Source organism: Microtus pennsylvanicus, chromosome 9, assembly GCF_037038515.1.
Source record: "Microtus pennsylvanicus isolate mMicPen1 chromosome 9, mMicPen1.hap1, whole genome shotgun sequence".
NCBI lineage: Eukaryota > Metazoa > Chordata > Mammalia > Rodentia > Cricetidae > Microtus > Microtus pennsylvanicus.
In genome coordinates this window covers 11,013,820-11,027,515 of record NC_134587.1, presented here as the reverse complement: position 1 = coordinate 11,027,515, position 13,696 = coordinate 11,013,820, and the positions used below count along the sequence as shown (strand labels likewise).

At 46.0% G+C, this 13,696-nt stretch overlaps 1 protein-coding gene across 4 annotated transcripts in view; it reads left to right on the top strand.

Annotated features, from left to right (window-relative positions):
- Positions 1-13,696, top strand: part of Rapgef4 (Rap guanine nucleotide exchange factor 4) — a 257,925-nt gene that overhangs the window by 58,756 nt on the left and 185,473 nt on the right. The window lies entirely within an intron of this gene.

Here is a 13,696-nt window from a genome sequence, read left to right as displayed (position 1 = left end):
TCTGATAGTCATATGATTTTTAATACATTTCTTGAGGCTACAGTTCATAAGTAGACAGGATTACATTGCACATATCAATATTAAATATATATTTTATTTATATTTAATATTGATACATGTGTTTATACATATCATATATAATTTATTTATATATGTTTATCCCATGAGGTATTTGAATGGCATACATTAAAAACAAACCTGAGTAGGGAAACAGATTGAGGCTGGTGGTATTTTGTTCTCTGAATGCCCAGTAGGTATTCTGCCGGTAGCTCTCAGATTATTAGAAATCCTTATTGTTTATGGGAATCCTGTTCCATTATTGATGACAGGAAGCCTAACCAGCTCCCCATGTTGTAACCCCACTGTTTCTCAGAAGTTTCTCAGGGGACCTGAGCATATCAAGGCTTGGCTGGCAGGTGCCAGGCATACCCAGATGCTGCTCTGTAGGCCAGTTGGTAGGGTGCCGTTACCAACCGGCAGTCACCCCGCCTGGTCTAGGCTCATGCAGATGTTCATCTCGACAGTGCGCAGCTCTGATGGGGTCTTTTAGGGTTATGCTGACCAGTCTGAAATGGTCTACGACTGTGGTCTGTCTCCATGTTGTTGATACCCCTCCTAACCTGTCTCCTGAGAGAGGACATCGCAGGGGCCCTCCATGCTCACTTAGCTAAACCCCTGGACAGCCTGCCCTTCTAAATAACCACTCAACTCCCTTCAGAGAAGAGACTGTGACATTCAAACAGATGTGCTTGGTTCCCACCACGTGGAGTTGCAGAATCCACTCTGACTGTCTTCCTGTGGGTTATAGTATTGTAAAGACAGACAAGGACAGACATCAATGCAAGATGAACTGAGGGAGGCAACCCAGAAAGTTCTCTAAGAAAGTGTGCAGAAGGCCACAGAGGAGCGCGGGGAGAGTGATTTCTGCCCAGGGTCTCATTCTATACCGAGAAGGCTTTGCTTGTGAATTCTTGTGTGGCTAAGGAGGCAGTTACTCAGCCTCCCTCGAGCACTGGGACCAGTTAACCAAATGACAGTGTGGGAGACTTGTCCCCAGGGAGAGGGCAGACTCCTTTCTCTGAGGTTGTCGCTCAGAGCTTTGGGTTCTCCTTCTCTGCGAGGCCAGTGGGCCTCTCAGGGACCTCATGGAGGGGTCATGTGCTGTGTTTCCAAACACTGGCTTTTGTTTTCTGTTTGAATTCATCTGGATCACTCTGCTCTGAGGTTTAATGGTCCCTCAGGCAAAAGCAGTTCTAGTGAGAAAATGTGAAGAACTTGAGTCTTCCAGAATTAGCTTGCGGTGGGACTAGAGGGTGTATTAAGCTCGTTATGTTTAGAGAACCCTTGATCCTGTGGTGACCTTGCTCTGCCGGGTCCCGATTCCACAGCAGGCTTGGGGTACCTGGGCAGAGAGCATCTGGCGTCCTGTAGGACTCTGCAGGAAGTGGGTTCACAGTGCTGGCCTCTGAGTTCAGGAAGTCTTGCTCCAGCCTCACCTCCCTGACCTCAGTGTTTAGAGCAGCCTAGCCCAGACCAGTAAATGTAAGCTTGACTTTCTAAAGTTGCTCATGGGATCTGGTGGTCTGGCTCATCTTGACTTAACCCAGCATTGCTGGGCGAGTTTCTGCAGAGCTCTTCAGCCTCCTGGGTCCCTCACTGTGAAAGAGAAACCTCTCTCTCCTCTTCCATCCTGGAGCACTGACTGTGGCGGTCAAGACTGATGCTTGTCTATTACTTATGTGTGTTACCTGTTCAGAGCTTTCGTGTTTCCTCCTCTTCGGCTTGCAAGCAAAATCACATGGATGGAGAGGATAAAATATGAGCTAACGGTGTGTAGTCTATCAAAATATATTTCGTGGAAGGGAGGAATTCTTGGTATCTTTCTAGTTCCACATTCAAATCACCAGGGAAGCTTAAAAAGAAAAAAGTCCCATGCCTGTGCCTGCCCTAAGCTATAGACATCTGAAACTCTAGGGAAGGTGGGAAGAGCCCGCTGTGGCTCTCCAAGCAACCTTGCCTTTGCACCGAGGGATTTGCCAGTCCATGGTGCTCCCTGCTCATCTTGGAGTGCTCCCGGCTGGCGTCTTTGCCCAGGGCTCAGGCTCTGCCAATGTCCTCTGTTACTCTGCGTTAGGTTTCCTATGTCTTTTCCTCCTTCCACACAGTCTGCTCTCAAACTAGGCTTAAGTCACACTTGAGCGGTAGTGACAGTCAGGGCTTGAGTGAGAATGGGGGGCTCTTCATGAAATACACGCGCCTGTGTGTATAGTTGATGGACATGTGGAAATAAAGTGCAAAATCACCCCGAGTTTACCGCATCCTAGGAGCTCACAGTCTTGTGGCTGTCAGCACAACTGTGCCTGTGTTGGTTCACATCAGAGCCCCTGGGGAACTCCATGGTACCCTGCAAGGGAAGAAAGGAAGGGAGGCAAGCCATGTCTGGGTTATTGTGGAGTTTGGGATGTTGTGTCTTCTGAGAATGCCAGGAGCCTTTGGCTGTCCCTGGACTATAGTTTGAGAGTTACTTCTATTTGTTTATTTATTGCTTTTGTGAGACAGGGTTTCTCTGTAGCTTTTGGAGCCTTTCCTGGAACTAGCTCTTGTAGACCAGGCTGGCCTCTAACTCACAGAGATCCACCTGCCTCTGCTTCCCGAGTGCTGGGATTAAAGGCGTGTGCCGCCACCGACAGGCTGAGAATTACTTCTTTAGAAAGCATTTCTGGAAAAAATACTAATTTGAAAAGTGCAAACACTTTTAATTCTTGGTAAATATGTTCCTTTCCTTTGTTATGCATTCTTTGAACTGTAGTTTGGTCTAATTGCATTTATTTTTAATGACGTTCATTGTGTTACCAAAAACGTTTCAGCATAGCTGTTACATTTACCTCAGCCAGCATGGCTATAATACATATTCAAATGTGTGTATGTGAGTGTGTGTGTGTGCGCATGTGTGAGTGAGAATGTGGATTATTATTGAAAAAGATCTTTCTTTGGCTGTCAGAAGGCCAAGCTTTCTTATTTATCTCCTCACTGGCTATTTCGTCTCTTTTTTCTCATGCCTTTCATACAGACAGTAATTATGTACAATTCATATAGATGCTTTGCTTGATCGAGACGTTTACACTTGTTAATAATTAATACACTTTTTATTTGCAATATATTTGACCTTCATAATAGTTTATGGACATTCATTGAAAATCCATTAAATTCACTATAAACCTAGCTTTTCTGTGGTTTTTAAAATTTTGTTTTGAAATGTACCATCTTCCTTCTGCTCAGAGACGGTTTGGAAAGCCATGTGATGTCCATGGGGTGCTGGAAGGAAGTTTAAAAACCTTCCATTGCGACAAGTTCTCAGATATTTACTAATTTTTTTTCTCCCCTGAGTTTTAGAAAGTATTTTAAAGATGGCAGAGTTCCTTTAGGCAGAATTCCAGGGAGTGATGTTCCATCAGAGCTCCGTGTCTCAGAGTTAATAAGGTCAGAGGATGAAGGCATGGGGCGGGGTGGGAATGGGAGTGACCCCATTATTCCAGTTTTCCAGGGGCCTCAAAGTTGCAGTCACACCCATGGTGTGGTCTCCACAATGGGGTACTCCAAGGATCTGACTTTCTCAAGAATCCAAACCAAAATCCAATGTTTCCTGCATCGCTGAGGAGAGGTAAAAAGCAGCTGGTCTCACATGAAGCAGAAAGAGTGTAATACTGCAGGAGTCAAATAACTCCAGAGGCTTCTGGGAACTTCCGTATTGCCTCTTTATCTGTGGTCAACTACTGTGGGCAGAAGACACCTCCAAATGTCTCTTTTCATCCTGCTGTGATCGCCATGTCATTGATGGATTTAGGGGTCAAACCTGTGCCTTAACAAGCCAATTAAGAGAGCCAAGGTAATAGTGAAAAGGAGAAAAAGGAGATTGGTCATCGTGGCCACACTGGGAAGAGAGACAGAGAGATCTAGTGGCATACCCCCAACACACACACACACACACACACACACACACACACACACACACACGCACACACACGCACACATGCACGCACACACACACACACACACACACCTGCCACCCACCCAAGTGCATCTCTGTGTTTTAAATTTAATTTTTCAAAAATATTTAATTTGTATACTCTCTTCAGAAGAAAGAAGAAGAAAAATATCTTTCCCCCTCCTTGCCGCTCCTGCCTCCCCCCACCCCGTCTCCCCCACTTCTTTTGGATATACCAGGACTTCTGGCATGCCAGGCATGTGCTGTCCAGCAGGCCCCACTCTCAGTCCCCCAGGTGTTTCTTATAGCCTCTGGCTAGACTTTCTTTTAGGACGGACACCAACATTTTCTTGCGCTCTCTTCTCTGGACTTATGTGTGCTAGCCTCTGATCATCCTTGCTCTGGTGCTTGGGTTTCTGTATGATGTCAGTGATCGACAGTGGAAGGCTGGAGGTCTAGGTTCTGACTTGTCCTCACGTTAGACTCTCCTTCCCAAACATTTGACCAGTGAAACATTCCACATACATAATGGATAACGCACTTAACAAGATGGTGATTAGTAAATGCTAAGTAATAAATTAAAATCCTTGGCAAAGGCCTGATGATAATAGCTGCCAAGCAGTGCACAGTGGTCTCAGTAGCCGATGCCTTCCTCTGCTAATAATACGTTCGACAAGAAAATTTTGGCATAGCTGGGACTTGCTCCTTTTAAATTCTCATTTGTTTGTTGCTTTAGACTTTCTTCTCCTTCATCTATGTTCCTTGTCCAGACATTTTCTGAGATACCAGACTTATCTTCACCCCTTCAACTTTTTATTCAAATGTTCAGAAAAAAGAAAGGAAGGAAGGAGGAAGGAAAGGAGAAAGGAGGAAGGAAAGAAGGAAGGAAAAAGGAAGGAGTGAGATCAGTTCTGGTCCTGCATCTGTGGATTTAACCAATCATAATAATACAGTCTAGGGGGTCCTGAAATGATGCAGTCTAGTGATCCGGATCGAGTTCATTTTCTCTGCCAGTTAATGAATTAAAAAGCAGGAAAACTCTGAAGTAGGTAGCAGCAGAGAAACCTCAGGCACCGCAGACAGGATCAGCAGTTGAAGGAAGGCGGTCATTGGGGGTGAAGAAAACATGCACACGGTAGATGCACAGAGAAAAAGATGCTAAAGTAGGAAGGGAAGGGGACCTAGGACACCAAGTATCCAGCTCCTCTTGAGGGGAGCGGCGGCAGGGGTGGGTTATGTGTGTGAAAACTTCTGAGGATTGGTCAGTTTGAAGGCAGCTAGGATGGTTGATTGGTCAGTGTGACAGTCTTCATCTGGCCTTGAACTTGCTGAGCCAGTCCCAAAAGCAGGGGCCTTGCTGGTGGGAGGAGGAAGCTATCAGGCCTTTGTCTTAAGTCAGAAGGTTAAAAAGAAGTTGGCCACCTTATTATCTACTCATGGTCCCTCTCCCTATTTGTCTGCCTACCAGGGAGTCTGCCTAACTCCTAGGCTGAAATAGTAGGTTGAAATAGTTAAATAAAATATGCCTGAACATATACAGACTTTGCTGTCATTATTTTGCAAACAGCACAGTGTAATAACTAGTTAGGAATAACTTACATTGTGTTAGTTATCACAAGTAATGTAGAGTTGATTGGCATGGGGGATCAGGCCTGTAATCCAAGAATTTGGAGGTAAATTTTGTAATTTGGTAATTCTGAGGTTAAAGTTAGCTTGGCCTAGACAATCTAAAGAAATGAAAGCAAAATACAAGTATTTGGGAGGCTGTGCGTAGGGTTTCGCAAATACTCCATTTTATCTGGGGAGAAACTTGAGCTTCTGGGAGTGTTAATCTTGGAGAGGGGTCTCACCCTTCTCAGGCAGCAAGGGTGGCTGGAATGCTGGCAGCTCGAAAGCTTGCAGCAGACTTGCGACAGTCTTCCACCCCCCCCCCCACTCTCCCGCTTACCCCCATCCTAACTAGCCCCTTTGGAATCGGTTGCTGGCTTGTGCATTTACCACGCCCTCTGTGATCCATCCCACCACCCCCTGACACCTCCCTTCCCCCTCCTCAAGTGCCAGTGCCAAGGAGGCAGCAAAGACCAGGGACTGGGATCCGTCTGATCCTGGTGACATTCCTGACCTTGCATCTCAGTTACTGAGGTCTCAGGTCCATGAGTGTCTTCCTTTAAACCCATTTATAAGCACAGGCATAACAAGTTGGGTTATAGGAGGAAGAAAGTGCCTAGTGTAATCAACCTCTTAGCCCAGAGGAAGCAGCCAGCCCTGCTGTGGTGGGGATGGACACACAGAAGGCAGAGTTTCTGAAACCCAAGGGGCTATTCAGATGCTCAGTTTACCTCACTGCTGCTGGGAGGCAATGTTGATACTACTGACCCTGAGGATGCAAAGTTCCTAAAGTTTGCCCTACATTCCTTTCTAACTGTCTCGCCTCTGTTGGCTGATGTGTGGATTTTATCAATCTAATTCCTATCAGCAAACGTTATCTGAGCATGAGCTGAAGGCTAGGAGCTGAGCGGGGTATTAGGATGCAGTAAGTGGGGGGAGCTTAAGGTACTAACTGTCTAATAAAGAATCTTTATGGACAGAAGTATTCAGATATAATAGATAGATGGTGGCTATAGGAAAGGTACAAGTAGGCTGGAGGGAGGGGGAAGAAAGAGCATCCTCTGGGGGAGTCAGCAGTGGGCATGGCCACTGCAGATCCGACTGGCAGATTGCGGCTGCTGTGCCCTGGCAGTGGACAGAGTAGTCCTGGGAACACATCTTCCTGCTGCTGAGAGGCTGAGCAACCATGCCATGGACTACCAGGGCAAGCTGCCGTTCTTTCCAATCTCTTCCTGGAGAGAGTTACCTCAGAGACAGCCTGTTATGATGGTTGGAATATTTTTCTGTTGTTTTCATTAATTTTTGCTCATTTGTTTTGTTTCTTTGAGACAGGGATTCTCTGTGTACCTCTGGCTGTCCTGAACTCACTCTGTAGACCAGGCTGGCCTCAAACTCACAGAGATCCACTTGTCTCTGTGTTGAGATTAATTGTATGTGCCACCACACCTGGCAATTTCAAAAGTTTTTCTTTTTAAATTAATTAATCTTCTTTATATTAATTATGCTGCCCGCCTGCTTGGTTAGGCAGCCATGCTGGGAAGCTCAAATACCACACCTGCCCCCGCACCAGGCTGGGCACTGTGGGAAGTGAGCGTGTAGGTGGCAGAGGGATGGGAGAGACAGAATGGAGCAAATGGGAGGTAGAAGATGAGCTGTTTGTGTGCTGAGAAGGGAGGCCGAACTGGAGATGCAAAGGCAGTTGCTGTTCTTGCTCCTTGGGAAAAGGTGACTTACACTGCCCGTCAAGAGCTACATAACAAACGCAAGTTCTAGTGGGCTTATGCCTTCTTTCTTTGAGAAAGTTGACCACTGTATGAGTCACTGTGACTTCCAGAGCCACAGCTGAGACCAGGAAAAAGAGCAGTGTCTACAGAATGGGGACCCACAACTGACTGGACATTCCTACTTCAGTAATGGCCTAACTGCTAATCTCTCTAGTTGTGGTGATGGTTCAACCAGGAGACCTGATGGCTCTATGTTGAAGTACAGTTTTACTCTCCTACTTTAGAGGTTTATTTCCTTTGGAAGATTTGGCTTGGACAAACACTTGAAGGCACCCTTAGGCCCTGCCTGCAGCCATGCAGAGTGGGTAGGAAGAAGACATCCAGAGACCCTGCCCAGGGTGTGGCCCTAGCAGCACAAGCCACATGGGATGGAGAGAGGGGAGAGGAAGAGAAGCCGAAGAGCTTGAGCACTGTGAAGAGAGGCAGATCTGGAGACAAGGTAGAGAGGAACAGCCTAATATGAGTAGCCCAAGAAGCCACTTGAGACCATGGTGAAGGTCCAGACTGTGCTGTCACTGAGGGCCATGTTTGGGTCTGTGACCATGCAGCAGCAGGAATCTGTGTCCATGTCCATGGCCCATGCTGCACCAAAGGCCATGTGGATGTCCCTGGTCTGGACTGCCTCCTGGGACATTGTTGATATCCAAGAACTGCACAGAGCTAGTCTCCCCCCCCCACTGGCTGCAGGACTAGAAAGAGTTGGTCCTGCCCCTCACTTGGGAGAACAGGCCCTGCACCTCACTTGAGCAGTGCTCTAGAGTTGACCCTGTTGGCCGGGTTCTGGGTGAGCCAGCCCTTGAAGGTGTTCACCCCTCACCCCTCACTACCTGTGGCAGGTGAGAGAGCTGGCCTTGAGGGCATCAGAGTAGAAGAACTGGTCCTGCTTCTCACCAACTGCAGCACGCAGGAGATTGGGCCCTGCACCTTGCCTGGGCAGCACAGTAGAGCAGAATATCACCCTGGTAGTGCACGCATGCGCGTGTGTGCTCGCGCATGTCTGCAGGTGAGCCAGCCCTGAGGGCATGAGAACAGAAGAGCTGACCCCCCCCCAGCCCCCTTCACTGCCCACAGCATTGGGTGAACTAGCCAGGCAGTGCTGTGTGACTCTCTGTGACACACTATAGCTTGCACGATGAAATGTTCTAAACTCTTAAATGTTATTTTAATTTATTTGGGGAAGGAGTTTGAAGGACAGATGTGGATACAAAGGGGCAGGGAGAGGAATGGGTTGGTGGGCATGATGTGAATCCACAAAGAATCGATACAAAGTTTAAAAAATTACTTTTTGTGTGTATTTTTGCCTCTATGTATGTGCGCCACATGTATGCCTGTGTAAAAAGAGGAAAAAAGAGGGTGTCAGATGCTCTGGAGCCGGAGTTGTGAGCCACTGTGTGGGTGCTGGGAACTGACCCTGGATCCTCTGCAGGAGCAACAAGTGCTCTTAACCCCTGAGCCATCTCTCCTGCCCCAAAAGGGCAGGGTTTGAAAACCTCCCATCCCCAGCGATCCATCCCGCAGTCACGTGTCCGCTGGTTCTCCCTGTGTGACACACCTACCACTCGCAGAAGTGTGACCCGGGAGTACTGTAGGTCAGATCCCGGCGGCTGCCCCGGCTCCTGTTGCTTCTCTTCAAAACCCTTGTTTTCTTCCATTCCAAGGAGCAGTCCCAACACCATCTTCTCTGACACTCTCCTCAGGGCCAGTGGGCAACACTGACAACTTAGAGAGGAATCAGGGTACCTTACACCTTACAGGCCTCTTGGAGGTTTAATTTTAAAATGAGATACAAGATAGGAATGGAGACTTAAGCTATGCGATCGAAAAGATTCCTTAATAAGACAGGTTGCTATGGAAACCAAGGTATGCTCAGGTGATGGGTATCAGGAAGGCCAATCCTGCCATTGCTCAAATTAGAAACAAATGAAGGTTTCCTCAGAACCACAAGAAGTAGAATAAAGGGTCCTGAGCCCAGAAGGCCTGGAGCCAGGGGTCAAATGTGGCTACAAAACCGACTCAGAGGGCACTAAGCCTTGTCTAAGGCACTCTGGAGTCCACCTGCCGTTGGACATGTCACCTGGGCACACAGCTGTCATTGAAATGGTACACGGCTTGCCCGTGTTACACGGGCACTCTCCTGCTGAGTCATAATTTGTGTTTTAACTTTTAAAACTCTGAGACGTAATCTTTCTTAAGTTGCCTATGGTGGCCTTGAACTCACTCTGTAGCCCAAGCAGGCCTTGAACTTGTGAACCCCCTGCTCCTATCTCCTGAGCAGCTGGGATGACAAGGATGATGGTGGCAGATCTTTACCAATAGGTGCCTTCTGCTTGCTGTGTGGTTCTGCCGATACTGGCTGGCATGGAGCTAGCTGTCAGCTCCGGGTTGGAGGTCGCAGAAGGTCCATACTCTCCACTTCACTTTCCACCCCATGTTCTCCCAGGACATGAAGATGCCTCCTGGGTTGATGTAGAAGGAAGATGAGGTGCAGAGAGGATCCCGCTGAGGGATGCTCGGCCTCAGGCCAGATGTGATCCAAGAATACTGTAGTCATTTAGGATCTTGCATTTCCAGGGTGGGTCTCTGTGAGTAATGCAGAATGAACCATAACAGATGGGTCTGACCTCCCACCAACTGACAACTGGAAGCATTCTTAATTACTTAGATGTATCAGCTCTGTGGTAGTAAGTTATTATCAACTTAGTCTCAAGAATAGGATTGAAGGTTTCTGATATAGAAACATCTGGAATGAAAAATATTTCAGCTGGTTTAGGAAACACTCAAGATTAGATCCAAATGTTCACTTTCAGCTTTCAGGAAATGCAAGAAAACCTCATTTCATCCCTTGACAGACAGGCTGCAACAGGCGCTTTTAATTGTGGAATGTGTGGTCTAGAGGGGTGGGCATGGGTTCAGGGCCCAGATGTTTGACCTTTGACATTGCTCTATGTGTACACATTCCTCCGAAATGTCCTGTAGCCTTTATTCTAACCTGACAGGCATCTGTTGCCACCTTCGTAAGATCAGAGACTGTTTTCTGCAGAATCAAAAGGATACAGAGTGGGTTAGAGAGCCTGGAAGAAGCTGGAAATCAGAAGAAGTTTAGCGTATTCGTATGGAATTTGTGATTAGAGGAGTGGAAATGGAGAAATAATTGTCGTCAGGCTTTAAAGCTTCAGCATGCTTATCTCAAAACTTAAAAGGAAAAAATAACAAAGCAAAACATTTTTTTTTACTTTTATTGATTCTTTTTAAATTTCACATCATGTGTTCAGATACCACTTATCTCCCCATTTCCCTGCATCTGCCCTCAGCCCTTGCGACTCACCCCCCCCCCCAAAACAAAACCAAATTTAAAAGAAAAACAAAATCCAAGCCAAACAAAGAGCAAAAACAAAAACAAGCAAGCAAACAAACAAACAAAAAAGAAGGATCTTGTCATGGAAGCTGTAGTGGGGCCCAGTGAGTCACACAGTTTACCATTTGTTCTGCCAAACATTTCCTTTTTTAAAAGACAGGAGCACTTTATACAGCGCAGCGTGTGCACTTTATACAGTCCTTCCTGCACCAGTCTTTAAAGGGCTGGATTACAGATGTCTGCCTTCATGCTGACCACTCCAAAGGACTTTTGGAGTGGGAAGAAAATTATCAGAAAAATAAAAACCAACTTCCAGAGACAAGTACAGATCCTTGGAAGCTTCAAGGTGGCCTATTAATGTCCATATTAGAAGAAATTTGAAGTTTTTTTTTTAATGTATGGATCAAGAATCCCCATGGATGGATGAGGTCCCAGGAGCATATTCCACCCAGTTCCAGAAGGATCCCCGAAAAGATGTTTTCAGGACATGAGGTTTTGTATCCCCCACATATACACCTCCCACCAAGCTTTCCAGTCAATGATGCCAATCGGGCTGACTAGGCAACTTGAGACAATGACGCTCAAAGAAGCCAGCCTTGGTGACAGGAGGATGTGCAGTGGGACAGAGCACTTGCTGCACAGGCCTGAATCCCTAGCAACCAAGTGAGGGTGGGTGTGGCTGCAAGTGCACCTATAGCCAGGCTGCAAGTGTGTTTATAACCGTGGCACCGCGGGAGACAGAGACAGAGAGCATCCAGTAAGAGTGGGTGTGGCTGCAAGTGCACCTATAGCCAGGCTGCAAGTGTGTTTATAACCGTAGCACCGCGGGAGACAGAGACAGAGAGCATCCAGTAAGAGTGGGTGTGGCTGCAAGTGCACCTATAGCCAGGCTGCAAGTGTGTTTATAACCGTGGCACCGCGGGAGACAGAGACAGAGAGCATCCAGTAAGGGTGGGTGTGGCTGCAAGTGCACCTACAGCTACAGCACCGTAGACACGATGGTTTCCTGGTCCTTTTGTCTCCCAGTTGAGCTCCAGGTTCAGGAAGATACCCCATCTCAAAAACTAAGGTGGAGGGTGATTATGGAAGACATGTAACATTGACCTTTGCACATGTACGTATAGGTACATGTACCTACATGCATATGCTCACATACAGCACAAACACACACACACAGACACGTGCACAAAAAAGGAAAAGAAAGAAAAAAAAAGGAAATTAGTCACAACCCACACATCATTCAAAGCAAGAACTTTTGTTTTTATTGTCTGTCTGTCTATCCTTTCTCTACTTATTTGTGTGTGTGCATGCAATATTTGTGTGTGTGCCTGTGTGCACAGGTGTACATGCACATTTATAGGCCAGAGTTCTATGTTGGTATCTCTTCAATTGTTTCCCATCTTAATTTGTGAGACAGGTCTCTCACTGAACCTGGGGCTTGTAGATTTGGCTCACTGGCTGGCCTGCCAGTCTAGAGACCGTCCTACTGAGTCTGCAGTGCCAGGAATACGGTGCCCACTGCGGCACTGACTTTTTACATAAGTGCTGGGACCTGAGCTCAGCTCTTCACGTTCATGCAGCAAAGACCACTGAGTCTTCTTCCCAGACCAAGAGTTCTTGTGGTTGTATCAAAAACTTGTTAAGATCAATCAGGGTGGGTCTCTGATAAAAAATATTTAAATGTATAACAAGTCATGCAAGAAAACCAGTGCCCTCCATGACTCCACCACAGCACGCCCTCCCCAGAGCAGCCATGTGTCCGGCTTCTGCTGAATTGTCTTTAACTGACCACTGGGCAGAACATTACAATGTGCATGAATATTCTCAGAATATTGGAAAGAAAACAACCTAACTTGAAAAAATAAAACTTAGGGACATTTTAAGACCATAATTTTGATATAAATTGACCCTAACATATTTGCAAGGTTGTAATTTATTCACTCTGTTTGGTTGACTGTTTTTACTAAACCCTTTCACGAAAACCTACATATCTTATCAACACCAAATCTGAGAACGTTATTGCAAAATGTGACTACATTACAAACAGAAAATTTGAATCAAGGAGGCACAGAGTCATTGTGAATAATTAATTTTAACTCATGGCTTTCAAGAATTGGTGTTCAGTAATATTAAAAGAAGTAAATACAAAACCTTCTTTTGGTCTTCATGGAATTGGCCATTGGAGCTGTGACATCATGTTAGTAATGTGCCATGAGAAATCCATTTTGCATTAATTTTCTGTGATATTAGGCCTGTAAACAACTCGTCCAGACTGTCTGTATTTCCAGGGTTGATGTATATGGCCCCGTCGGAGGCAGGCGGCCCTTATGTTGTAGATGACCTTGTAGCCATGGCCCTTTGGAGAATAAATATTTATGGTGGCGATGGAGCTGTCATTAGTTGAGTTCATAAAATTGAATCAGGGTTTTCGACTCTGGCATACTCTTCTTGCTTAATTTCATTGTGCTCACTATGGTTCCCGTGCTGTAAATCAGGGAGAATAGGTGCCCACAGAAGGAAAAGGGAGCAGGGATAATAGCATGACAGACAGCCTTTGTTTATTGAATCATTCTTCATCGGGCGCCTTCTTTTAATGCGACAATTCCCTAGATCTTGCTGTTATAACTGTTATGTTCTTATTTTGAAGAAGCGATCTAAAACAGATTTAGATGAAGGAATAACATAGAGCTTATTAACATGTAAGACAGTACATGTTAAAAGAATCCTGCTTTTTTTTTAAACACACAATGGTAGGATGCATGCGCACAAAATTCAAATCATACAGACAAGGCCAGTTGCGTAATATATTGCCCGTAGTGCAAAATAAATGTGTGAGGGTTCTTTGTTCTCCCCAGAGTGAATAAAATGTCATTAATGGGAGTAAAATAAGCTGTTTCCTTTACTCTGCGTTCTGTACCTCAACCCCTCATTTTGTTCTTATCTGCTATTTCATATTATTCTAAG